This window comes from Phyllobates terribilis, unplaced genomic scaffold, assembly GCF_046119375.1.
Source record: "Phyllobates terribilis strain yellow unplaced genomic scaffold, ASM4611937v1 Scaffold_5__5_contigs__length_657084704, whole genome shotgun sequence".
Classification (NCBI taxonomy): domain Eukaryota; kingdom Metazoa; phylum Chordata; class Amphibia; order Anura; family Dendrobatidae; genus Phyllobates; species Phyllobates terribilis.
In genome coordinates, this window is record NW_027362765.1 from 77,033,092 (window position 1) to 77,059,981 (window position 26,890).

General features: G+C 45.3%; 13 non-coding genes and 4 pseudogenes across 13 annotated transcripts; all 17 read right to left on the bottom strand.

Annotated features, from left to right (window-relative positions):
- Window positions 1–355: 355 nt before the first annotated feature.
- Window positions 356–546, bottom strand: LOC141273918 (U2 spliceosomal RNA). Its single transcript, XR_012322218.1, has one exon. It is a non-coding gene; the product is annotated as a U2 spliceosomal RNA (small nuclear RNA).
- A 1,115-nt stretch (window positions 547–1,661) lies between these two features.
- On the bottom strand, window positions 1,662–1,852 carry LOC141273919 (U2 spliceosomal RNA). The gene has a single exon (XR_012322219.1). It is a non-coding gene; the product is annotated as a U2 spliceosomal RNA (small nuclear RNA).
- A 1,115-nt stretch (window positions 1,853–2,967) lies between these two features.
- On the bottom strand, window positions 2,968–3,146 carry LOC141150589 (U2 spliceosomal RNA; annotated as a pseudogene).
- Window positions 3,147–9,256: 6,110 nt separating this feature from the next.
- LOC141273920 (U2 spliceosomal RNA) lies at window positions 9,257–9,447 on the bottom strand. Its single transcript, XR_012322220.1, has one exon. It is a non-coding gene; the product is annotated as a U2 spliceosomal RNA (small nuclear RNA).
- A 1,115-nt stretch (window positions 9,448–10,562) lies between these two features.
- On the bottom strand, window positions 10,563–10,753 carry LOC141273921 (U2 spliceosomal RNA). The gene has a single exon (XR_012322221.1). It is a non-coding gene; the product is annotated as a U2 spliceosomal RNA (small nuclear RNA).
- A 1,115-nt stretch (window positions 10,754–11,868) lies between these two features.
- On the bottom strand, window positions 11,869–12,059 carry LOC141273922 (U2 spliceosomal RNA). Its single transcript, XR_012322222.1, has one exon. It is a non-coding gene; the product is annotated as a U2 spliceosomal RNA (small nuclear RNA).
- A 1,115-nt stretch (window positions 12,060–13,174) lies between these two features.
- On the bottom strand, window positions 13,175–13,354 carry LOC141150332 (U2 spliceosomal RNA; annotated as a pseudogene).
- Window positions 13,355–14,148: 794 nt separating this feature from the next.
- LOC141151179 (U2 spliceosomal RNA) lies at window positions 14,149–14,240 on the bottom strand (annotated as a pseudogene).
- A 1,115-nt stretch (window positions 14,241–15,355) lies between these two features.
- LOC141273923 (U2 spliceosomal RNA) lies at window positions 15,356–15,546 on the bottom strand. The gene has a single exon (XR_012322223.1). It is a non-coding gene; the product is annotated as a U2 spliceosomal RNA (small nuclear RNA).
- A 1,876-nt stretch (window positions 15,547–17,422) lies between these two features.
- On the bottom strand, window positions 17,423–17,613 carry LOC141273925 (U2 spliceosomal RNA). The gene has a single exon (XR_012322225.1). It is a non-coding gene; the product is annotated as a U2 spliceosomal RNA (small nuclear RNA).
- A 1,115-nt stretch (window positions 17,614–18,728) lies between these two features.
- LOC141273926 (U2 spliceosomal RNA) lies at window positions 18,729–18,919 on the bottom strand. The gene has a single exon (XR_012322226.1). It is a non-coding gene; the product is annotated as a U2 spliceosomal RNA (small nuclear RNA).
- A 1,115-nt stretch (window positions 18,920–20,034) lies between these two features.
- LOC141150494 (U2 spliceosomal RNA) lies at window positions 20,035–20,219 on the bottom strand. The gene has a single exon (XR_012246683.1). It is a non-coding gene; the product is annotated as a U2 spliceosomal RNA (small nuclear RNA).
- Window positions 20,220–21,013: 794 nt separating this feature from the next.
- Window positions 21,014–21,105, bottom strand: LOC141151218 (U2 spliceosomal RNA; annotated as a pseudogene).
- Window positions 21,106–22,220: 1,115 nt separating this feature from the next.
- On the bottom strand, window positions 22,221–22,411 carry LOC141273927 (U2 spliceosomal RNA). The gene has a single exon (XR_012322227.1). It is a non-coding gene; the product is annotated as a U2 spliceosomal RNA (small nuclear RNA).
- A 1,115-nt stretch (window positions 22,412–23,526) lies between these two features.
- LOC141149883 (U2 spliceosomal RNA) lies at window positions 23,527–23,717 on the bottom strand. The gene has a single exon (XR_012246164.1). It is a non-coding gene; the product is annotated as a U2 spliceosomal RNA (small nuclear RNA).
- Window positions 23,718–24,832: 1,115 nt separating this feature from the next.
- Window positions 24,833–25,023, bottom strand: LOC141149884 (U2 spliceosomal RNA). The gene has a single exon (XR_012246165.1). It is a non-coding gene; the product is annotated as a U2 spliceosomal RNA (small nuclear RNA).
- A 1,115-nt stretch (window positions 25,024–26,138) lies between these two features.
- Window positions 26,139–26,329, bottom strand: LOC141273928 (U2 spliceosomal RNA). The gene has a single exon (XR_012322228.1). It is a non-coding gene; the product is annotated as a U2 spliceosomal RNA (small nuclear RNA).
- Window positions 26,330–26,890: the final 561 nt, after the last annotated feature.

The following is a 26,890-nucleotide window of genomic DNA, read 5'->3' on the forward strand; positions in this document are numbered from 1 at the left end:
TGTGTGCAACAATATACTGAAAGGTCAATTATATTGTGCAGCTTATCTCACCACCTGTAGTTATTTAGGTGAAAGCTCCAAAATGCTTGCCTAATATGTCTGTTTATCCAAAAGGAAGTAAAAAGGGAGAGCTAGAAAGATAGCATTGCATCACATTACATGGCAATGCAATGCACAGTTGCTGAAGTTGAACCAAAATGAGCTTGTAATCTGGCTTCTGCAACTTTGAACATGAAAAATCCAATGAGGAGAAGAAAAGCAAAGCCAAAGAGTCCATCCCAAAATCCGACAAACAAGCAAAATGAACAAAAAACATTGAATTCAATTCTTTCTGATTTTAGAAACTGCATTAAAGAAGGGGTGCACCGGTCCTGGAGATACTGCAATACCAGGTCAATGCGTGGAGTGGACAGAGCAAGCTCTTTTTCCATCTCCCTGTTCTAAAAATCCATTTAATATATGGTCCCCAGATAGGGGACGTATCAGATATTAAACTGATAAGAACAGATACTACACTTGATCTTAGCCAAAAGGCCGAGAAGCGATAACCAGAATTGGTTTCAAACTACGGAGCCACCCAAGGATCCTGAAAAGTCCATTTGTGGAGATGAGCTCCTGGACTCCCGTTAAGAAGACATGTTGTCAACCTCTAGATCCCTTACATGCCTGCACTTTTCGGCTTGCTGCTGCTGCAATCCACGCGTTTTAGATCTGCATAACTCCACCTCTTTAAACACAGCACCTTCACCCCCTGCTGTTCCCACCCGCCTCAACACCGTTGGAAGGGAGGAGAACCAATTAAGGCGGGGGGTGGGGTGGAACGAGCAGCTGTCTACCCTTAGCAGGAGGGCTCCTGATTACATACCTCTCCTGCTGCTGCTGCTGCTGGCTGTCCAGCAGCAGACTGAAGGTGGCTGCTGCTGTGCACAGGTATATAAAGGCTCAGAGCCTATTATGACACGCGCAGCCAGCGTTCCATTGCCACATTCCATCTACTGCAGGCAGGATACCTGGCTGGCTGAATGTCGCTGAGAAGCTCACAGAGACCGCCATAAGCAACAGTTTAACAGAATGCCACAGACTAATCAACCAAACTTTTTGGGTTGGGTTCTCTTTTATAGTCTGCAGGCATTAAATGAAAGAAGTCAGTGTTCCAGCAGAAGGAGACAACGTTTCAGAAAAGGCATTGTAGCAAACCAAAAAAGAAATTTTAAGCGCAGCAGAGTAACCAGCACACATACCTGTTAGCTCAGGTGAGTTTAAAAGGCTGCTGTTGATAACAAGGGCATTTGCTAAATAGATGGTGTGTGTGCAACAATATACTGAAAGGTCAATTATATTGTGCAGCTTATCTCACCAGCTGTAGTTATTTAGGTGAAAGCTCCAAAATGCTTGCCTAATATGTCTGTTTATCCAAAAGGAAGTAAAAAGGGAGAGCTAGAAAGATAGCATTGCATCACATTACATGGCAATGCAATGCACAGTTGCTGAAGTTGAACCAAAATGAGCTTGTAATCTGGCTTCTGCAACTTTGAACATGAAAAATCCAATGAGGAGAAGAAAAGCAAAGCCAAAGAGTCCATCCCAAAATCCGACAAACAAGCAAAATGAACAAAAAACATTGAATTCAATTCTTTCTGATTTTAGAAACTGCATTAAAGAAGGGGTGCACCGGTCCTGGAGATACTGCAATACCAGGTCAATGCGTGGAGTGGACAGAGCAAGCTCTTTTTCCATCTCCCTGTTCTAAAAATCCATTTAATATATGGTCCCCAGATAGGGGACGTATCAGATATTAAACTGATAAGAACAGATACTACACTTGATCTTAGCCAAAAGGCCGAGAAGCGATAACCAGAATTGGTTTCAAACTACGGAGCCACCCAAGGATCCTGAAAAGTCCATTTGTGGAGATGAGCTCCTGGACTCCCGTTAAGAAGACATGTTGTCAACCTCTAGATCCCTTACATGCCTGCACTTTTCGGCTTGCTGCTGCTGCAATCCACGCGTTTTAGATCTGCATAACTCCACCTCTTTAAACACAGCACCTTCACCCCCTGCTGTTCCCACCCGCCTCAACACCGTTGGAAGGGAGGAGAACCAATTAAGGCGGGGGGTGGGGTGGAACGAGCAGCTGTCTACCCTTAGCAGGAGGGCTCCTGATTACATACCTCTCCTGCTGCTGCTGCTGCTGGCTGTCCAGCAGCAGACTGAAGGTGGCTGCTGCTGTGCACAGGTATATAAAGGCTCAGAGCCTATTATGACACGCGCAGCCAGCGTTCCATTGCCACATTCCATCTACTGCAGGCAGGATACCTGGCTGGCTGAATGTCGCTGAGAAGCTCACAGAGACCGCCATAAGCAACAGTTTAACAGAATGCCACAGACTAATCAACCAAACTTTTTGGGTTGGGTTCTCTTTTATAGTCTGCAGGCATTAAATGAAAGAAGTCAGTGTTCCAGCAGAAGGAGACAACGTTTCAGAAAAGGCATTGTAGCAAACCAAAAAAGAAATTTTAAGCGCAGCAGAGTAACCAGCGCACATACCTGTTAGCTCAGGTGAGTTTAAAAGGCTGCTGTTGATAACAAGGGCATTTGCTAAATAGATGGTGTGTGTGCAACAATATACTGAAAGGTCAATTATATTGTGCAGCTTATCTCACCACCTGTAGTTATTTAGGTGAAAGCTCCAAAATGCTTGCCTAATATGTCTGTTTATCCAAAAGGAAGTAAAAAGGGAGAGCTAGAAAGATAGCATTGCATCACATTACATGGCAATGCAATGCACAGTTGCTGAAGTTGAACCAAAATGAGCTTGTAATCTGGCTTCTGCAACTTTGAACATGAAAAATCCAATGAGGAGAAGAAAAGCAAAGCCAAAGAGTCCATCCCAAAATCCGACAAACAAGCAAAATGAACAAAAAACATTGAATTCAATTCTTTCTGATTTTAGAAACTGCATTAAAGAAGGGGTGCACCGGTCCTGGAGATACTGCAATACCAGGTCAATGCGTGGAGTGGACAGAGCAAGCTCTTTTTCCATCTCCCTGTTCTAAAAATCCATTTAATATATGGTCCCCAGATAGGGGACGTATCAGATATTAAACTGATAAGAACAGATTTTTTTTTTTTTTTTTTTAAACCATTCAGGTTAGTTTTATAGCAAATCAGTAGGATATACCAAAACTGTTGCAAAAAAAAACTTCTCATCATCATGGCCATATTTATTAAGCATAAAGTAACCTAATATTACAGAAAGAAGAACATCTTATTAATATAAACCAAAAGATCACTGAAATTTTACAATATGCCTCCACTTTTTAAATTTCCATATTCCCTCGGCATCTGTTCCACCACCGCTACTACTATCCATCTTGTAAATCAAAAATAGCCTAGAAAGAATAATCCTAATACATTCATTTACTGTAATTGATTTCCTTTTAAATACACAAAGATTCCTCACATCCCACAAACTTTCTTACACACAAGCCATAATTAACCACAAAACTCTCTCCTTTACACGTCCACTTGCACCAATACCAAACATAACCACACGCCAATCCACAAAAGTCACTCCTGCCAAACTCCTACACAACCCCCCTACACATTTCCACACGTCTTGTGCAAAATCACAATTCCACATCAGATGCATAACCGTCTCACAACCATTACATCCATCTCTTGGACAAACATCCGACCTAATCAAACCTCTCTTCTTTTGAACGTCTCTCACTGGAAGAATATTGTGAAACGCCATCCACACTACATCCTTCTGTTTGTTGGACATCCCATACATACCCAACTTTCTCCAAGCATCCGCAACCTCATTCCCTCTCAAACCAACAATATTAGACTCGACCTCATTTGCACACAATTTCCTATACACCCTCTTAGTCATTCTAAACTCATCCACCGGCACACTCAGCAAATCATACTTCTTGACAAACTTCTCAATCACCTCATACCACACCGGACACTTAAAAGACACAGGCACTCTCGCATCCCTCTTTCTCCAACCTAACCCATACAACATCCATCCTGCAGAATAACTTGCCATACATGCACCCTTATTACCTTTACCCAACAATACCACAATCGTCTTAATATAATGGAGCCCTAAAAAAACCTCAACATTAGGAAATCCCAAACCACCATGCTGGCAGGCCTTATAAAGGCTTTCCCTCTTCAGCTTCTCCATCTTGCTGCACCAGAAAAAGGAAAAAATCATTTTCTCAACTCTCTTCACTTTCCTAAAAGGGGATGGAAAAATTATGGCCACAAAAAGCAGAATGGGTAAGATCACTGCTTTGATAACTAGAACTTTGCCCCGCAAAGAAAGATCTCTCATTCTCCAAAAATTCAATTTTCGCTCAACACGCATACCACACTCGTCCCAACTCTCATTTCCTTTCAGATCATCATTGAAAAATACCCCTAAAACCTTAATTGCACTCTCCTCATACTTAACACCTTCCAAACGAATACTGTCATCTCCAAAGCATTTGAAACTACACTTAGTCCAGTTAACTCTAAAACCTGATGCACCACAGAAAAAATCCAAAAGCAACCTCACCCTACTCATTGAAGCCATACTTTCACTCACCATCACAACATCATCCATGTAACCTAACACCTTCACATGCTTACCACCACTCCCAGGCACTAACAATCCTCTCATCATTTTCTCACGTCTCACTAAACACAGCAAAGGCTCAATCACACATACAAACAAGACAGGGGACATAGGGCACCCCTGTCTTACACCAGACCTAATCATCACTTTGTCAGACAACCATCCATTCACTAAAAACTCACTTGACACATAATCATATAAAGACTTAACTCCATTCAGAAAAACCCTAGGGAAACCCATCCTCTCCAATACTTTAAACAGAAACACATGCGAAACTCTATCAAAAGCCTTTTCGAAATCAATTGCTAACACCATACACTTCTGCTTTCTAGTCTTACAATCCCCAAGCATATCCCTTAACAATAACAAATTATCACTTATACTCCGACCAGGCACGGCACACACTTGGTCATCCTCCACAACCCTACCAATCACCTCACGCATACGATTTGCTAACAATTTACTGTAGACCTTATAATCAGCGTTAAGCAATGATATGGGTCTCCAGTTCTCCAAACGCTTTTTCTCACCCTTCTTAAACACAAGAACCACTATACCCTCTTTCATACTGTCACACAAAACACCATTCATCCACATATACCTACAAACCTCAGTCAAGTCCTTACCCAAAAACTCCCAAGCTTTCACATACAGCTCCACAGGCAACCCATCCTTCCCAGGCGTCTTATTCTTTTTAGCACTCATAACAACATTCCTCACCTCATCCAAAATAACATCCTCACACAAAGCATCACATTCATCCGAACCAAGTCTCTTCTCCATACCACTCAATACATGCGACACAAGTCCAGGATCAATCCATTTCTCATCGTACAACTTACTATAGAAGCCATTCACCTCATTCAACACATTCTTCCCAACCACACTAGATCCATCTTCACCTACCACTTCACTCAAATCCAACTTCCTTCCATTCATTTTTTTAAAAAAGTACCTGGTGCACTTTTCATTCTTTTCCAAATGCTCTAACTTGGTACGGTAAATAATCTCTTTACCTTTTTCATCCAGAAGACATTTTAACTCATTCTTAGCAACCTCAAGCTGATCAGACATATCCATTCCTTTCCTAACACACCCACGCAACCAATCAATCCGTCTACTTAAGTCATTAAATCTATTACGATATCTGGCAGCTTTTTTGTAGCCTCATTTTTTAAAGAAAGTTTTTAACTGTAATTTCACCCAATCCCACCATTCAAGCACACTACCAAAATCACGCTTACGCCACCTCCAACTTGCATACCTTTTCTCCAACTCACTCATCACCTCCTCATCCTCCAACAACCTCGTATTCAATTTCCAAACCCCACCCCCAAACACCATGTCCCCATTCGCACTAAAAACTCCACGCAAACACTCATGATCAGAAAAAGGTACCTTATGTTGAACATAACTTGAACAAACCATATTTTTGGAAAATAACATCCTATCTATCCTCGATGAAATATTACCACGGTCAGCATAATATGTAGGCGGTGGTGGAATGCCATACTCAAGTATTGCAGCGTCTAAGAAAGAAAAATCAGAAATAAGTTGAGATAACTTTTTTCCCGTAATGTCCACATTACCTTCTGTGACACAATTACAGTCACCAACAAAAACTGTAGGAATTTTTCCAGGGAGAAAAAAACTCAATTTCTCAAGAAGAGCAAGCCGCTCCTCTTTTTTAGTAGGACAATATAAATTAATCATTCTAACCTTCCACCCCCTATAACTCAAAAAAACAATAATGCAGCGACCCACCTCCACAACCGTGTAACTATCAATAGTAATATTCTTATTACCAACTAAAATCCCCACACCATCATTTTTGTTAAAGCTGGACCCCGACCAAACATACTGGCCATAAGGCCAGTCCTTATCCCCTGGAGATTCAGTAATCCCACACTCTTGTAGACAATAGACATCTGCACTCAAACCCTTTAGATAATCCAGAACTGTTGTTCTTCGGGTAACAGATCTAATTTGCCTAACATTAAGGGACACAATGTCCCATCCAGAATGATGCGGCATAACTAAAGGGGATCACACATAACCTGAAAAAAAAAGAAAGAAAACATCAACTCAACCTTCATCAAGCAAAGCAAAGCTATTACCATCTGGCTGAATGCCAAATGTAACAATGTCAGGAGAAAATACATCTGACGGGTAAGCACGAGAGTCCACCGGGCTATCACACACGGCAGCAATGGATGAACACTCAGTCCTTGGCTTCTTCTTGACCACATCAGGATCCTCCTCATCAGAGAAACGGACAGCAGACAAATCCCCTTGGCCACCGTCCCCGATCTCCTCTGAAGCAGTATTGCACCAAGATATGACAGGAGAATTGGACAAGTCCATTTCCCCCTCACCACGGACACCAAACTGTGGAGGGAAAGGTGACATCACCTCTGGAATCACCATGTCAAAGCCTCCTGACGCAGGAGGCTGAAGCTGGGCATCTTCAAATATGTCGTCCATCTGAGTGCCATCCTCTTCCTCTTGGGGAGCAGTTGCCTCCCCGACATCCGGAAGGGGACCTTGTGGAACCCTAGTAGAAGTCGAAGGAACAGCAGGCCCCTCCGCGACCACTTGAGCAAAAGACTTAGGAGTGGTTCTAGCTTGACACTGCCTAAGAACATGCCCCTCCTCACCACAAGCATCACACTTTACCTGGTTCTTGCAGTCTTTCGCCATATGACCAGACGTGTTACACCTCCTGCAGGTTGGCGGATACCTGCAGGACTCCTGGACATGACCATACTTGTTACATCTTCTGCAGAAAAAAGGAGCATCAGGAAAGTACAAGAAACCAGTGTCTCTCCCAATAGAGAAACTCATAGGAGGATAATGTATGCCCCCTGGCCCCTCGGGGTCTGTAGCAAAACGAACAAAGTACTTGTATTTGCCAGTCCACAAGCCTTCTTCATTCGAGATCTTGTGGGAAAAATGCACATAAGTACAATGCCTCCTCAAGAATACAGTAATGTCCTCCTGGGGGATAAAGGGATTGTGCATAAACACAACAACAGGAACATCCCCCTTTGAATAGAGGACAGTAAAAGTGAGTCCATCTAGGAGGGAGTTCTCAGTATGGCCTTTCAAGGTTCTATAAAGATTTTGGCAAGCAGCCATAGTAGAAAGAACCAGCACATACCTTCCATGACTTCTAAATTCCTGCAGGCAAAGAATGTCCGACTTCTTAATGTTCAATGCTTCATAGAAGATGGCATTCACCAGGTAGGACATGGAAAAATGTCCCTTCTTCTCCTCGGAAATCTCAATGCGAAATCCATTCTTGACCCGGGGGTCCCCGGTCCCAGCAAATTTCAGCTTGACTCCCATAGTCAGCCACGGAAATCGCCTTCCCGTTTCCTCCTCACTCTCCCCCTATAGCAGCATCCAGCTTAAGCCACCGGAGTGGCGATGCTGGAAGGCCGAGGGCTAGCACTCAAGGAACCTGATGTCCAGACACTTGATCTGAGCCAAAAGGCCGAGAAGCGATAACCAGAATTGGTTTCAAACTACGGAGCCACCCAAGGATCCTGAAAAGTCCATTTGTGGAGATGAGCTCCTGGACTCCCGTTAAGAAGACATGTTGTCAACCTCTAGATCCCTTACATGCCTGCACTTTTCGGCTTGCTGCTGCTGCAATCCACGCGTTTTAGATCTGCATAACTCCACCTCTTTAAACACAGCACCTTCACCCCCTGCTGTTCCCACCCGCCTCAACACCGTTGGAAGGGAGGAGAACCAATTAAGGCGGGGGGTGGGGTGGAACGAGCAGCTGTCTACCCTTAGCAGGAGGGCTCCTGATTACATACCTCTCCTGCTGCTGCTGCTGCTGGCTGTCCAGCAGCAGACTGAAGGTGGCTGCTGCTGTGCACAGGTATATAAAGGCTCAGAGCCTATTATGACACGCGCAGCCAGCGTTCCATTGCCACATTCCATCTACTGCAGGCAGGATACCTGGCTGGCTGAATGTCGCTGAGAAGCTCACAGAGACCGCCATAAGCAACAGTTTAACAGAATGCCACAGACTAATCAACCAAACTTTTTGGGTTGGGTTCTCTTTTATAGTCTGCAGGCATTAAATGAAAGAAGTCAGTGTTCCAGCAGAAGGAGACAACGTTTCAGAAAAGGCATTGTAGCAAACCAAAAAAGAAATTTTAAGCGCAGCAGAGTAACCAGCGCACATACCTGTTAGCTCAGGTGAGTTTAAAAGGCTGCTGTTGATAACAAGGGCATTTGCTAAATAGATGGTGTGTGTGCAACAATATACTGAAAGGTCAATTATATTGTGCAGCTTATCTCACCACCTGTAGTTATTTAGGTGAAAGCTCCAAAATGCTTGCCTAATATGTCTGTTTATCCAAAAGGAAGTAAAAAGGGAGAGCTAGAAAGATAGCATTGCATCACATTACATGGCAATGCAATGCACAGTTGCTGAAGTTGAACCAAAATGAGCTTGTAATCTGGCTTCTGCAACTTTGAACATGAAAAATCCAATGAGGAGAAGAAAAGCAAAGCCAAAGAGTCCATCCCAAAATCCGACAAACAAGCAAAATGAACAAAAAACATTGAATTCAATTCTTTCTGATTTTAGAAACTGCATTAAAGAAGGGGTGCACCGGTCCTGGAGATACTGCAATACCAGGTCAATGCGTGGAGTGGACAGAGCAAGCTCTTTTTCCATCTCCCTGTTCTAAAAATCCATTTAATATATGGTCCCCAGATAGGGGACGTATCAGATATTAAACTGATAAGAACAGATACTACACTTGATCTTAGCCAAAAGGCCGAGAAGCGATAACCAGAATTGGTTTCAAACTACGGAGCCACCCAAGGATCCTGAAAAGTCCATTTGTGGAGATGAGCTCCTGGACTCCCGTTAAGAAGACATGTTGTCAACCTCTAGATCCCTTACATGCCTGCGCTTTTCGGCTTGCTGCTGCTGCAATCCACGCGTTTTAGATCTGCATAACTCCACCTCTTTAAACACAGCACCTTCACCCCCTGCTGTTCCCACCCGCCTCAACACCGTTGGAAGGGAGGAGAACCAATTAAGGCGGGGGGTGGGGTGGAACGAGCAGCTGTCTACCCTTAGCAGGAGGGCTCCTGATTACATACCTCTCCTGCTGCTGCTGCTGCTGGCTGTCCAGCAGCAGACTGAAGGTGGCTGCTGCTGTGCACAGGTATATAAAGGCTCAGAGCCTATTATGACACGCGCAGCCAGCGTTCCATTGCCACATTCCATCTACTGCAGGCAGGATACCTGGCTGGCTGAATGTCGCTGAGAAGCTCACAGAGACCGCCATAAGCAACAGTTTAACAGAATGCCACAGACTAATCAACCAAACTTTTTGGGTTGGGTTCTCTTTTATAGTCTGCAGGCATTAAATGAAAGAAGTCAGTGTTCCAGCAGAAGGAGACAACGTTTCAGAAAAGGCATTGTAGCAAACCAAAAAAGAAATTTTAAGCGCAGCAGAGTAACCAGCGCACATACCTGTTAGCTCAGGTGAGTTTAAAAGGCTGCTGTTGATAACAAGGGCATTTGCTAAATAGATGGTGTGTGTGCAACAATATACTGAAAGGTCAATTATATTGTGCAGCTTATCTCACCACCTGTAGTTATTTAGGTGAAAGCTCCAAAATGCTTGCCTAATATGTCTGTTTATCCAAAAGGAAGTAAAAAGGGAGAGCTAGAAAGATAGCATTGCATCACATTACATGGCAATGCAATGCACAGTTGCTGAAGTTGAACCAAAATGAGCTTGTAATCTGGCTTCTGCAACTTTGAACATGAAAAATCCAATGAGGAGAAGAAAAGCAAAGCCAAAGAGTCCATCCCAAAATCCGACAAACAAGCAAAATGAACAAAAAACATTGAATTCAATTCTTTCTGATTTTAGAAACTGCATTAAAGAAGGGGTGCACCGGTCCTGGAGATACTGCAATACCAGGTCAATGCGTGGAGTGGACAGAGCAAGCTCTTTTTCCATCTCCCTGTTCTAAAAATCCATTTAATATATGGTCCCCAGATAGGGGACGTATCAGATATTAAACTGATAAGAACAGATACTACACTTGATCTTAGCCAAAAGGCCGAGAAGCGATAACCAGAATTGGTTTCAAACTACGGAGCCACCCAAGGATCCTGAAAAGTCCATTTGTGGAGATGAGCTCCTGGACTCCCGTTAAGAAGACATGTTGTCAACCTCTAGATCCCTTACATGCCTGCGCTTTTCGGCTTGCTGCTGCTGCAATCCACGCGTTTTAGATCTGCATAACTCCACCTCTTTAAACACAGCACCTTCACCCCCTGCTGTTCCCACCCGCCTCAACACCGTTGGAAGGGAGGAGAACCAATTAAGGCGGGGGGTGGGGTGGAACGAGCAGCTGTCTACCCTTAGCAGGAGGGCTCCTGATTACATACCTCTCCTGCTGCTGCTGCTGCTGGCTGTCCAGCAGCAGACTGAAGGTGGCTGCTGCTGTGCACAGGTATATAAAGGCTCAGAGCCTATTATGACACGCGCAGCCAGCGTTCCATTGCCACATTCCATCTACTGCAGGCAGGATACCTGGCTGGCTGAATGTCGCTGAGAAGCTCACAGAGACCGCCATAAGCAACAGTTTAACAGAATGCCACAGACTAATCAACCAAACTTTTTGGGTTGGGTTCTCTTTTATAGTCTGCAGGCATTAAATGAAAGAAGTCAGTGTTCCAGCAGAAGGAGACAACGTTTCAGAAAAGGCATTGTAGCAAACCAAAAAAGAAATTTTAAGCGCAGCAGAGTAACCAGCGCACATACCTGTTAGCTCAGGTGAGTTTAAAAGGCTGCTGTTGATAACAAGGGCATTTGCTAAATAGATGGTGTGTGTGCAACAATATACTGAAAGGTCAATTATATTGTGCAGCTTATCTCACCACCTGTAGTTATTTAGGTGAAAGCTCCAAAATGCTTGCCTAATATGTCTGTTTATCCAAAAGGAAGTAAAAAGGGAGAGCTAGAAAGATAGCATTGCATCACATTACATGGCAATGCAATGCACAGTTGCTGAAGTTGAACCAAAATGAGCTTGTAATCTGGCTTCTGCAACTTTGAACATGAAAAATCCAATGAGGAGAAGAAAAGCAAAGCCAAAGAGTCCATCCCAAAATCCGACAAACAAGCAAAATGAACAAAAAACATTGAATTCAATTCTTTCTGATTTTAGAAACTGCATTAAAGAAGGGGTGCACCGGTCCTGGAGATACTGCAATACCAGGTCAATGCGTGGAGTGGACAGAGCAAGCTCTTTTTCCATCTCCCTGTTCTAAAAATCCATTTAATATATGGTCCCCAGATAGGGGACGTATCAGATATTAAACTGATAAGAACAGATACTACACTTGATCTTAGCCAAAAGGCCGAGAAGCGATAACCAGAATTGGTTTCAAACTACGGAGCCACCCAAGGATCCTGAAAAGTCCATTTGTGGAGATGAGCTCCTGGACTCCCGTTAAGAAGACATGTTGTCAACCTCTAGATCCCTTACATGCCTGCACTTTTCGGCTTGCTGCTGCTGCAATCCACGCGTTTTAGATCTGCATAACTCCACCTCTTTAAACACAGCACCTTCACCCCCTGCTGTTCCCACCCGCCTCAACACCGTTGGAAGGGAGGAGAACCAATTAAGGCGGGGGGTGGGGTGGAACGAGCAGCTGTCTACCCTTAGCAGGAGGGCTCCTGATTACATACCTCTCCCGCTGCTGCTGCTGCTGGCTGTCCAGCAGCAGACTGAAGGTGGCTGCTGCTGTGCACAGGTATATAAAGGCTCAGAGCCTATTATGACACGCGCAGCCAGCGTTCCATTGCCACATTCCATCTACTGCAGGCAGGATACCTGGCTGGCTGAATGTCGCTGAGAAGCTCACAGAGACCGCCATAAGCAACAGTTTAACAGAATGCCACAGACTAATCAACCAAACTTTTTGGGTTGGGTTCTCTTTTATAGTCTGCAGGCATTAAATGAAAGAAGTCAGTGTTCCAGCAGAAGGAGACAACGTTTCAGAAAAGGCATTGTAGCAAACCAAAAAAGAAATTTTAAGCGCAGCAGAGTAACCAGCGCACATACCTGTTAGCTCAGGTGAGTTTAAAAGGCTGCTGTTGATAACAAGGGCATTTGCTAAATAGATGGTGTGTGTGCAACAATATACTGAAAGGTCAATTATATTGTGCAGCTTATCTCACCACCTGTAGTTATTTAGGTGAAAGCTCCAAAATGCTTGCCTAATATGTCTGTTTATCCAAAAGGAAGTAAAAAGGGAGAGCTAGAAAGATAGCATTGCATCACATTACATGGCAATGCAATGCACAGTTGCTGAAGATGAACCAAAATGAGCTTGTAATCTGGCTTCTGCAACTTTGAACATGAAAAATCCAATGAGGAGAAGAAAAGCAAAGCCAAAGAGTCCATCCCAAAATCCGACAAACAAGCAAAATGAACAAAAAACATTGAATTCAATTCTTTCTGATTTTAGAAACTGCATTAAAGAAGGGGTGCACCGGTCCTGGAGATACTGCAATACCAGGTCAATGCGTGGAGTGGACAGAGCAAGCTCTTTTTCCATCTCCCTGTTCTAAAAATCCATTTAATATATGGTCCCCAGATAGGGGACGTATCAGATATTAAACTGATAAGAACAGATTTTTTTTATCGAAAGCCCGAATTCGTGTACAAAACCCGAGTGCGCTTAAAAAAGTGACAAGTGCCACAAAAAAAAGTGCACTAGGATGCTGGTCTTCTTGAAACCCTCTCCAAAAGGAGAAGGGTCCCCCAAACCATTCCCCGTCCCTCCGAGCCAGAAGGCCACAGCGAGGCACAGGGACAAATAGCCACCTCCAGCCGGAGCCAGAGGCGACCCAATCTTACCCTCAATACCTGCCCGAGTTCTCACCCGAGCAAGGCACTGGGAGCCAAAGACTGTGCTCCCCTCCCGGAAGAGGGGAGCCAACAACGCTCTCCTCCCGAAAGAGGAGAGCCAGGGGGGTTCAGGGGGGAGCGGAACCTGATGGCCACACACTCCCCCCCTAGACCTGCCAAGAGAGGAACCCGTAAGGGAACCGCATCCCGACAAAATCCTAGTAAGGACGTGGACACACGTGAAAAAGTGGACACACAGTGACAAAAAAAAATTAAATAAATAGTGAAGGTTTCACAGTATAATACTGCCCGGACCTTCGACCGGGAATTGAAAAATTCCCCATCCTAAGGCCAGAAGGCCCGGAATAAGGGTGTGTGTGAAGAAAGAAATATTGAAGTGCTAGTGCAAATGTGCCATAAATTCAAGTGGGGTTCCCAATCCCAGTGAGTTAAGGCACCCCAGGGTCACCACTCCTGGGGCACTTCACACTTCGGGCTTTCGATCTTCCCCGGCCCAATGGCGTCGATCCTGGGGGGCCATGCTTTCCACCAGATGACTATATTAGCCATCTGGCGTACTAACAAGCGCCTAAACCCCAGTGTGCATAATGTATCAATCTACTAGGGCGGCAAACATCCAAAACCGCCTTTTCGAAAGATACTACACTTGATCTTAGCCAAAAGGCCGAGAAGCGATAACCAGAATTGGTTTCAAACTACGGAGCCACCCAAGGATCCTGAAAAGTCCATTTGTGGAGATGAGCTCCTGGACTCCCGTTAAGAAGACATGTTGTCAACCTCTAGATCCCTTACATGCCTGCACTTTTCGGCTTGCTGCTGCTGCAATCCACGCGTTTTAGATCTGCATAACTCCACCTCTTTAAACACAGCACCTTCACCCCCTGCTGTTCCCACCCGCCTCAACACCGTTGGAAGGGAGGAGAACCAATTAAGGCGGGGGGTGGGGTGGAACGAGCAGCTGTCTACCCTTAGCAGGAGGGCTCCTGATTACATACCTCTCCTGCTGCTGCTGCTGCTGGCTGTCCAGCAGCAGACTGAAGGTGGCTGCTGCTGTGCACAGGTATATAAAGGCTCAGAGCCTATTATGACACGCGCAGCCAGCGTTCCATTGCCACATTCCATCTACTGCAGGCAGGATACCTGGCTGGCTGAATGTCGCTGAGAAGCTCACAGAGACCGCCATAAGCAACAGTTTAACAGAATGCCACAGACTAATCAACCAAACTTTTTGGGTTGGGTTCTCTTTTATAGTCTGCAGGCATTAAATGAAAGAAGTCAGTGTTCCAGCAGAAGGAGACAACGTTTCAGAAAAGGCATTGTAGCAAACCAAAAAAGAAATTTTAAGCGCAGCAGAGTAACCAGCGCACATACCTGTTAGCTCAGGTGAGTTTAAAAGGCTGCTGTTGATAACAAGGGCATTTGCTAAATAGATGGTGTGTGTGCAACAATATACTGAAAGGTCAATTATATTGTGCAGCTTATCTCACCACCTGTAGTTATTTAGGTGAAAGCTCCAAAATGCTTGCCTAATATGTCTGTTTATCCAAAAGGAAGTAAAAAGGGAGAGCTAGAAAGATAGCATTGCATCACATTACATGGCAATGCAATGCACAGTTGCTGAAGTTGAACCAAAATGAGCTTGTAATCTGGCTTCTGCAACTCTGAACATGAAAAATCCAATGAGGAGAAGAAAAGCAAAGTCAAAGAGTCCATCCCAAAATCCGACAAACAAGCAAAATGAACAAAAAACATTGAATTCAATTCTTTCTGATTTTAGAAACTGCATTAAAGAAGGGGTGCACCGGTCCTGGAGATACTGCAATACCAGGTCAATGCGTGGAGTGGACAGAGCAAGCTCTTTTTCCATCTCCCTGTTCTAAAAATCCATTTAATATATGGTCCCCAGATAGGGGACGTATCAGATATTAAACTGATAAGAACAGATACTACACTTGATCTTAGCCAAAAGGCCGAGAAGCGATAACCAGAATTGGTTTCAAACTACGGAGCCACCCAAGGATCCTGAAAAGTCCATTTGTGGAGATGAGCTCCTGGACTCCCGTTAAGAAGACATGTTGTCAACCTCTAGATCCCTTACATGCCTGCACTTTTCGGCTTGCTGCTGCTGCAATCCACGCGTTTTAGATCTGCATAACTCCACCTCTTTAAACACAGCACCTTCACCCCCTGCTGTTCCCACCCGCCTCAACACCGTTGGAAGGGAGGAGAACCAATTAAGGCGGGGGGTGGGGTGGAACGAGCAGCTGTGTACCCTTAGCAGGAGGGCTCCTGATTACATACCTCTCCTGCTGCTGCTGCTGCTGGCTGTCCAGCAGCAGACTGAAGGTGGCTGCTGCTGTGCACAGGTATATAAAGGCTCAGAACCTATTATGACACGCGCAGCCAGCGTTCCATTGCCACATTCCATCTACTGCAGGCAGGATACCTGGCTGGCTGAATGTCGCTGAGAAGCTCACAGAGACCGCCATAAGCAACAGTTTAACAGAATGCCACAGACTAATCAACCAAACTTTTTGGGTTGGGTTCTCTTTTATAGTCTGCAGGCATTAAATGAAAGAAGTCAGTGTTCCAGCAGAAGGAGACGTTTCAGAAAAGGCATTGTAGCAAACCAAAAAAGAAATTTTAAGCGCAGCAGAGTAACCAGCGCACATACCTGTTAGCTCAGGTGAGTTTAAAAGGCTGCTGTTGATAACAAGGGCATTTGCTAAATAGATGGTGTGTGTGCAACAATATACTGAAAGGTCAATTATATTGTGCAGCTTATCTCACCACCTGTAGTTATTTAGGTGAAAGCTCCAAAATGCTTGTGACGCGCCCCTGGGCCTGTGTCGCGCTGCGTTGCGCACGCGGGAGCCTACCCGGAGCCGGATCAGTGGAGGGTTGTAGTCTCGTGGCGGTGACCCGGTCCATGCCCAGGGAGTCAAACTAGACGGCAGTCTATTAGTAGTAAATAGTTGATGACTACGCCACCCGTTGAGTGCAGCCAGGAAGCTGCTGCTGCAGGGCAGACCGCTGAGGCCGGTGGTAGGATTGTGCAGCGTGATAGTATAACCCCCAACGGGTGGGGTATGGCCTCAGGGCAGCCGACCTGGATGATGGGGGTAGCAGGAACCACTCAGAGACGGTACGGTGTAGTTCAGGGTCTTTACTGGTAACAACGACAGACCCTCCCGGAGTACTTGCTAGCAAACGGGGCCTGGTCAGTCTTTGAGCAGATGGGATCTCCCCTGGCCAGGCGTAGTTGTAGGCCTCCCAAACTGACTGTACTCTTCTGGCTACCTTGCTAGAAGCTGATGTAAGTAGCCCACGTCCCTGAGTGTACCGTGTGGTGCTCACCCGTATGGCCGGTGACTCGGGGCCTTCTAATGGCTTCCGCTCCACGATGGCGGTGCTGGTCCCACGCGTGTGACCGTGCCTCAGCCCCGGGTTTATACAGGGGAAGTTCTTCCCCTCCCAAGACTGGGCAGGAGGTGTGGCATGCACAGGATCCCTGACCAAAGGACCTCCCACCTGCTCTCAGACATAACATTACATTACTGTGGAAAACCAGACCCCTGGGGTGCCACACTTGCCTAATATGTCTGTTTATCCAAAAGGAAGTAAAAAGGGAGAGCTAGAAAGATAGCATTGCATCACATTACATGGCAATGCAATGCACAGTTGCTGAAGTTGAACCAAAATGAGCTTGTAATCTGGCTTCTGCAACTTTGAACATGAAAAATCCAATGAGGAGAAGAAAAGCAAAGCCAAAGAGTCCATCCCAAAATCCGACAAACAAGCAAAATGAACAAAAAACATTGAATTCAATTCTTTCTGATTTTAGAAACTGCATTAAAGAAGGGGTGCACCGGTCCTGGAGATACTGCAATACCAGGTCAATGCGTGGAGTGGACAGAGCAAGCTCTTTTTCCATCTCCCTGTTCTAAAAATCCATTTAATATATGGTCCCCAGATAGGGGACGTATCAGATATTAAACTGATAAGAACAGATACTACACTTGATCTTAGCCAAAAGGCCGAGAAGCGATAACCAGAATTGGTTTCAAACTACGGAGCCACCCAAGGATCCTGAAAAGTCCATTTGTGGAGATGAGCTCCTGGACTCCCGTTAAGAAGACATGTTGTCAACCTCTAGATCCCTTACATGCCTGCACTTTTCGGCTTGCTGCTGCTGCAATCCACGCGTTTTAGATCTGCATAACTCCACCTCTTTAAACACAGCACCTTCACCCCCTGCTGTTCCCACCCGCCTCAACACCGTTGGAAGGGAGGAGAACCAATTAAGGCGGGGGGTGGGGTGGAACGAGCAGCTGTCTACCCTTAGCAGGAGGGCTCCTGATTACATACCTCTCCTGCTGCTGCTGCTGCTGGCTGTCCAGCAGCAGACTGAAGGTGGCTGCTGCTGTGCACAGGTATATAAAGGCTCAGAGCCTATTATGACACGCGCAGCCAGCGTTCCATTGCCACATTCCATCTACTGCAGGCAGGATACCTGGCTGGCTGAATGTCGCTGAGAAGCTCACAGAGACCGCCATAAGCAACAGTTTAACAGAATGCCACAGACTAATCAACCAAACTTTTTGGGTTGGGTTCTCTTTTATAGTCTGCAGGCATTAAATGAAAGAAGTCAGTGTTCCAGCAGAAGGAGACAACGTTTCAGAAAAGGCATTGTAGCAAACCAAAAAAGAAATTTTAAGCGCAGCAGAGTAACCAGCGCACATACCTGTTAGCTCAGGTGAGTTTAAAAGGCTGCTGTTGATAACAAGGGCATTTGCTAAATAGATGGTGTGTGTGCAACAATATACTGAAAGGTCAATTATATTGTGCAGCTTATCTCACCACCTGTAGTTATTTAGTTGAAAGCTCCAAAATGCTTGCCTAATATGTCTGTTTATCCAAAAGGAAGTAAAAAGGGAGAGCTAGAAAGATAGCATTGCATCACATTACATGGCAATGCAATGCACAGTTGCTGAAGTTGAACCAAAATGAGCTTGTAATCTGGCTTCTGCAACTTTGAACATGAAAAATCCAATGAGGAGAAGAAAAGCAAAGCCAAAGAGTCCATCCCAAAATCCGACAAACAAGCAAAATGAACAAAAAACATTGAATTCAATTCTTTCTGATTTTAGAAACTGCATTAAAGAAGGGGTGCACCGGTCCTGGAGATACTGCAATACCAGGTCAATGCGTGGAGTGGACAGAGCAAGCTCTTTTTCCATCTCCCTGTTCTAAAAATCCATTTAATATATGGTCCCCAGATAGGGGACGTATCAGATATTAAACTGATAAGAACAGATACTACACTTGATCTTAGCCAAAAGGCCGAGAAGCGATAACCAGAATTGGTTTCAAACTACGGAGCCACCCAAGGATCCTGAAAAGTCCATTTGTGGAGATGAGCTCCTGGACTCCCGTTAAGAAGACATGTTGTCATCCTCTAGATCCCTTACATGCCTGCACTTTTCGGCTTGCTGCTGCTGCAATCCACGCGTTTTAGATCTGCATAACTCCACCTCTTTAAACACAGCACCTTCACCCCCTGCTGTTCCCACCCGCCTCAACACCGTTGGAAGGGAGGAGAACCAATTAAGGCGGGGGGTGGGGTGGAACGAGCAGCTGTCTACCCTTAGCAGGAGGGCTCCTGATTACATACCTCTCCTGCTGCTGCTGCTGCTGGCTGTCCAGCAGCAGACTGAAGGTGGCTGCTGCTGTGCACAGGTATATAAAGGCTCAGAGCCTATTATGACACGCGCAGCCAGCGTTCCATTGCCACATTCCATCTACTGCAGGCAGGATACCTGGCTGGCTGAATGTCGCTGAGAAGCTCACAGAGACCGCCATAAGCAACAGTTTAACAGAATGCCACAGACTAATCAACCAAACTTTTTGGGTTGGGTTCTCTTTTATAGTCTGCAGGCATTAAATGAAAGAAGTCAGTGTTCCAGCAGAAGGAGACAACGTTTCAGAAAAGGCATTGTAGCAAACCAAAAAAGAAATTTTAAGCGCAGCAGAGTAACCAGCGCACATACCTGTTAGCTCAGGTGAGTTTAAAAGGCTGCTGTTGATAACAAGGGCATTTGCTAAATAGATGGTGTGTGTGCAACAATATACTGAAAGGTCAATTATATTGTGCAGCTTATCTCACCACCTGTAGTTATTTAGGTGAAAGCTCCAAAATGCTTGCCTAATATGTCTGTTTATCCAAAAGGAAGTAAAAAGGGAGAGCTAGAAAGATAGCATTGCATCACATTACATGGCAATGCAATGCACAGTTGCTGAAGTTGAACCAAAATGAGCTTGTAATCTGGCTTCTGCAACTTTGAACATGAAAAATCCAATGAGGAGAAGAAAAGCAAAGCCAAAGAGTCCATCCCAAAATCCGACAAACAAGCAAAATGAACAAAAAACATTGAATTCAATTCTTTCTGATTTTAGAAACTGCATTAAAGAAGGGGTGCACCGGTCCTGGAGATACTGCAATACCAGGTCAATGCGTGGAGTGGACAGAGCAAGCTCTTTTTCCATCTCCCTGTTCTAAAAATCCATTTAATATATGGTCCCCAGATAGGGGACGTATCAGATATTAAACTGATAAGAACAGATTTTTTTTTTTTTATCGAAAGCCCGAATTCGTGTACAAAACCCGAGTGCGCTTAAAAAAGTGACAAGTGCCACAAAAAAAAGTGCACTAGGATGCTGGTCTTCTTGAAACCCTCTCCAAAAGGAGAAGGGTCCCCCAAACCATTCCCCGTCCCTCCGAGCCAAAAGGCCACAGCGAGGAACAGGGACAAAAAGCCACCTCCAGCCGAAGCCAGAGGCGACCCAATCTTACCCCCAGCACCTGCCCGAGTTCTCACCCGAGCAAGGCACTGGGAGCCAAAGACTGTGCTCCCCTCCCGGAAGAGGGGAGCCAACAACGCTCTCCTCCCGAAAGAGGAGAGCCAGTGGGGTTCAGGGGGGAGCGGAACCTGATGGCCACACACTCCCCCCCTAGACCTGCCAAGAGAGGAACCCGTAAGGGAACCGCATCCCGACAAAATCCTAGTAAGGACGTGGACACACGTGAAAAAGTGGACACACAGTGACAAAAAAAAATTAAATAAATAGTGAAGGTTTCACAGTATAATACTGCCCGGACCTTCGACCGGGAATTGAAAAATTCCCTATCCTAAGGCCAGAAGGCCCGGAATAAGGGTGTGTGTGAAGAAAGAAATATTGAAGTGCTAGTGCAAATGTGCCATAAACTCAAGTGGGGTTCCCAATCCCAGTGAGTTAAGGCACCCCAGGGTCACCACTCCTGGGGCACTTCACACTTCGGGCTTTCGATCTTCCCCGGCCCAATGGCGTCGATCCTGGGGGGCCATGCTTTCCACCAGATGACTATATTAGCCACCTGGCGTACTAACAAGCGCCTAAACCCCAGTGTGCATAATGTATCAATCTACTAGGGCGGCCAACATCCAAAACCGCCTTTTCGAAAGATACTACACTTGATCTTAGCCAAAAGGCCGAGAAGCGATAACCAGAATTGGTTTCAAACTACGGAGCCACCCAAGGATCCTGAAAAGTCCATTTGTGGAGATGAGCTCCTGGACTCCCGTTAAGAAGACATGTTGTCAACCTCTAGATCCCTTACATGCCTGCACTTTTCGGCTTGCTGCTGCTGCAATCCACGCGTTTTAGATCTGCATAACTCCACTTCTTTAAACACAGCACCTTCACCCCCTGCTGTTCCCACCCGCCTCAACACCGTTGGAAGGGAGGAGAACCAATTAAGGCGGGGGGTGGGGTGGAACGAGCAGCTGTCTACCCTTAGCAGGAGGGCTCCTGATTACATACCTCTCCTGCTGCTGCTGCTGCTGGCTGTCCAGCAGCAGACTGAAGGTGGCTGCTGCTGTGCACAGGTATATAAAGGCTCAGAGCCTATTATGACACGCGCAGCCAGCGTTCCATTGCCACATTCCATCTACTGCAGGCAGGATACCTGGCTGGCTGAATGTCGCTGAGAAGCTCACAGAGACCGCCATAAGCAACAGTTTAACAGAATGCCACAGACTAATCAACCAAACTTTTTGGGTTGGGTTCTCTTTTATAGTCTGCAGGCATTAAATGAAAGAAGTCAGTGTTCCAGCAGAAGGAGACAACGTTTCAGAAAAGGCATTGTAGCAAACCAAAAAAGAAATTTTAAGCGCAGCAGAGTAACCAGCGCACATACCTGTTAGCTCAGGTGAGTTTAAAAGGCTGCTGTTGATAACAAGGGCATTTGCTAAATAGATGGTGTGTGTGCAACAATATACTGAAAGGTCAATTATATTGTGCAGCTTATCTCACCACCTGTAGTTATTTAGGTGAAAGCTCCAAAATGCTTGCCTAATATGACTGTTTATCCAAAAGGAAGTAAAAAGGGAGAGCTAGAAAGATAGCATTGCATCACATTACATGGCAATGCAATGCACAGTTGCTGAAGTTGAACCAAAATGAGCTTGTAATCTGGCTTCTGCAACTTTGAACATGAAAAATCCAATGAGGAGAAGAAAAGCAAAGCCAAAGAGTCCATCCCAAAATCCGACAAACAAGCAAAATGAACAAAAAACATTGAATTCAATTCTTTCTGATTTTAGAAACTGCATTAAAGAAGGGGTGCACCGGTCCTGGAGATACTGCAATACCAGGTCAATGCGTGGAGTGGACAGAGCAAGCTCTTTTTCCATCTCCCTGTTCTAAAAATCCATTTAATATATGGTCCCCAGATAGGGGACGTATCAGATATTAAACTGATAAGAACAGATACTACACTTGATCTTAGCCAAAAGGCCGAGAAGCGATAACCAGAATTGGTTTCAAACTACGGAGCCACCCAAGGATCCTGAAAAGTCCATTTGTGGAGATGAGCTCCTGGACTCCCGTTAAGAAGACATGTTGTCAACCTCTAGATCCCTTACATGCCTGCACTTTTCGGCTTGCTGCTGCTGCAATCCACGCGTTTTAGATCTGCATAACTCCACCTCTTTAAACACAGCACCTTCACCCCCTGCTGTTCCCACCCGCCTCAACACCGTTGGAAGGGAGGAGAACCAATTAAGGCGGGGGGTGGGGTGGAACGAGCAGCTGTCTACCCTTAGCAGGAGGGCTCCTGATTACATACCTCTCCTGCTGCTGCTGCTGCTGGCTGTCCAGCAGCAGACTGAAGGTGGCTGCTGCTGTGCACAGGTATATAAAGGCTCAGAGCCTATTATGACACGCGCAGCCAGCGTTCCATTGCCACATTCCATCTACTGCAGGCAGGATACCTGGCTGGCTGAATGTCGCTGAGAAGCTCACAGAGACCGCCATAAGCAACAGTTTAACAGAATGCCACAGACTAATCAACCAAACTTTTTGGGTTGGGTTCTCTTTTATAGTCTGCAGGCATTAAATGAAAGAAGTCAGTGTTCCAGCAGAAGGAGACAACGTTTCAGAAAAGGCATTGTAGCAAACCAAAAAAGAAATTTTAAGCGCAGCAGAGTAACCAGCGCACATACCTGTTAGCTCAGGTGAGTTTAAAAGGCTGCTGTTGATAACAAGGGCATTTGCTAAATAGATGGTGTGTGTGCAACAATATACTGAAAGGTCAATTATATTGTGCAGCTTATCTCACCACCTGTAGTTATTTAGGTGAAAGCTCCAAAATGCTTGCCTAATATGTCTGTTTATCCAAAAGGAAGTAAAAAGGGAGAGCTAGAAAGATAGCATTGCATCACATTACATGGCAATGCAATGCACAGTTGCTGAAGTTGAACCAAAATGAGCTTGTAATCTGGCTTCTGCAACTTTGAACATGAAAAATCCAATGAGGAGAAGAAAAGCAAAGCCAAAGAGTCCATCCCAAAATCCGACAAACAAGCAAAATGAACAAAAAACATTGAATTCAATTCTTTCTGATTTTAGAAACTGCATTAAAGAAGGGGTGCACCGGTCCTGGAGATACTGCAATATCAGGTCAATGCGTGGAGTGGACAGAGCAAGCTCTTTTTCCATCTCCCTGTTCTAAAAATCCATTTAATATATGGTCCCCAGATAGGGGACGTATCAGATATTAAACTGATAAGAACAGATACTACACTTGATCTTAGCCAAAAGGCCGAGAAGCGATAACCAGAATTGGTTTCAAACTACGGAGCCACCCAAGGATCCTGAAAAGTCCATTTGTGGAGATGAGCTCCTGGACTCCCGTTAAGAAGACATGTTGTCAACCTCTAGATCCCTTACATGCCTGCACTTTTCGGCTTGCTGCTGCTGCAATCCACGCGTTTTAGATCTGCATAACTCCACCTCTTTAAACACAGCACCTTCACCCCCTGCTGTTCCCACCCGCCTCAACACCGTTGGAAGGGAGGAGAACCAATTAAGGCGGGGGGTGGGGTGGAACGAGCAGCTGTCTACCCTTAGCAGGAGGGCTCCTGATTACATACCTCTCCTGCTGCTGCTGCTGCTGGCTGTCCAGCAGCAGACTGAAGGTGGCTGCTGCTGTGCACAGGTATATAAAGGCTCAGAGCCTATTATGACACGCGCAGCCAGCGTTCCATTGCCACATTCCATCTACTGCAGGCAGGATACCTGGCTGGCTGAATGTCGCTGAGAAGCTCACAGAGACCGCCATAAGCAACAGTTTAACAGAATGCCACAGACTAATCAACCAAACTTTTTGGGTTGGGTTCTCTTTTATAGTCTGCAGGCATTAAATGAAAGAAGTCAGTGTTCCAGCAGAAGGAGACAACGTTTCAGAAAAGGCATTGTAGCAAACCAAAAAAGAAATTTTAAGCGCAGCAGAGTAACCAGCGCACATACCTGTTAGCTCAGGTGAGTTTAAAAGGCTGCTGTTGATAACAAGGGCATTTGCTAAATAGATGGTGTGTGTGCAACAATATACTGAAAGGTCAATTATATTGTGCAGCTTATCTCACCACCTGTAGTTATTTAGGTGAAAGCTCCAAAATGCTTGCCTAATATGTCTGTTTATCCAAAAGGAAGTAAAAAGGGAGAGCTAGAAAGATAGCATTGCATCACATTACATGGCAATGCAATGCACAGTTGCTGAAGTTGAACCAAAATGAGCTTGTAATCTGGCTTCTGCAACTTTGAACATGAAAAATCCAATGAGGAGAAGAAAAGCAAAGCCAAAGAGTCCATCCCAAAATCCGACAAACAAGCAAAATGAACAAAAAACATTGAATTCAATTCTTTCTGATTTTAGAAACTGCATTAAAGAAGGGGTGCACCGGTCCTGGAGATACTGCAATATCAGGTCAATGCGTGGAGTGGACAGAGCAAGCTCTTTTTCCATCTCCCTGTTCTAAAAATCCATTTAATATATGGTCCCCAGATAGGGGACGTATCAGATATTAAACTGATAAGAACAGATACTACACTTGATCTTAGCCAAAAGGCCGAGAAGCGATAACCAGAATTGGTTTCAAACTACGGAGCCACCCAAGGATCCTGAAAAGTCCATTTGTGGAGATGAGCTCCTGGACTCCCGTTAAGAAGACATGTTGTCAACCTCTAGATCCCTTACATGCCTGCACTTTTCGGCTTGCTGCTGCTGCAATCCACGCGTTTTAGATCTGCATAACTCCACCTCTTTAAACACAGCACCTTCACCCCCTGCTGTTCCCACCCGCCTCAACACCGTTGGAAGGGAGGAGAACCAATTAAGGCGGGGGGTGGGGTGGAACGAGCAGCTGTCTACCCTTAGCAGGAGGGCTCCTGATTACATACCTCTCCTGCTGCTGCTGCTGCTGGCTGTCCAGCAGCAGACTGAAGGTGGCTGCTGCTGTGCACAGGTATATAAAGACTCAGAGCCTTTTATGACACGCGCAGCCAGCGTTCCATTGCCACATTCCATCTACTGCAGGCAGGATACCTGGCTGGCTGAATGTCGCTGAGAAGCTCACAGAGACCGCCATAAGCAACAGTTTAACAGAATGCCACAGACTAATCAACCAAACTTTTTGGGTTGGGTTCTCTTTTATAGTCTGCAGGCATTAAATGAAAGAAGTCAGTGTTCCAGCAGAAGGAGACAACGTTTCAGAAAAGGCATTGTAGCAAACCAAAAAAGAAATTTTAAGCGCAGCAGAGTAACCAGCGCACATACCTGTTAGCTCAGGTGAGTTTAAAAGGCTGCTGTTGATAACAAGGGCATTTGCTAAATAGATGGTGTGTGTGCAACAATATACTGAAAGGTCAATTATATTGTGCAGCTTATCTCACCACCTGTAGTTATTTAGGTGAAAGCTCCAAAATGCTTGCCTAATATGTCTGTTTATCCAAAAGGAAGTAAAAAGGGAGAGCTAGAAAGATAGCATTGCATCACATTACATGGCAATGCAATGCACAGTTGCTGAAGTTGAACCAAAATGAGCTTGTAATCTGGCTTCTGCAACTTTGAACATGAAAAATCCAATGAGGAGAAGAAAAGCAAAGCCAAAGAGTCCATCCCAAAATCCGACAAACAAGCAAAATGAACAAAAAACATTGAATTCAATTCTTTCTGATTTTAGAAACTGCATTAAAGAAGGGGTGCACCGGTCCTGGAGATACTGCAATACCAGGTCAATGCGTGGAGTGGACAGAGCAAGCTCTTTTTCCATCTCCCTGTTCTAAAAATCCATTTAATATATGGTCCCCAGATAGGGGACGTATCAGATATTAAACTGATAAGAACAGATACTACACTTGATCTTAGCCAAAAGGCCGAGAAGCGATAACCAGAATTGGTTTCAAACTACGGAGCCACCCAAGGATCCTGAAAAGTCCATTTGTGGAGATGAGCTCCTGGACTCCCGTTAAGAAGACATGTTGTCAACCTCTAGATCCCTTACATGCCTGCGCTTTTCGGCTTGCTGCTGCTGCAATCCACGCGTTTTAGATCTGCATAACTCCACCTCTTTAAACACAGCACCTTCACCCCCTGCTGTTCCCACCCGCCTCAACACCGTTGGAAGGGAGGAGAACCAATTAAGGCGGGGGGTGGGGTGGAACGAGCAGCTGTCTACCCTTAGCAGGAGGGCTCCTGATTACATACCTCTCCTGCTGCTGCTGCTGCTGGCTGTCCAGCAGCAGACTGAAGGTGGCTGCTGCTGTGCACAGGTATATAAAGGCTCAGAGCCTATTATGACACGCGCAGCCAGCGTTCCATTGCCACATTCCATCTACTGCAGGCAGGATACCTGGCTGGCTGAATGTCGCTGAGAAGCTCACAGAGACCGCCATAAGCAACAGTTTAACAGAATGCCACAGACTAATCAACCAAACTTTTTGGGTTGG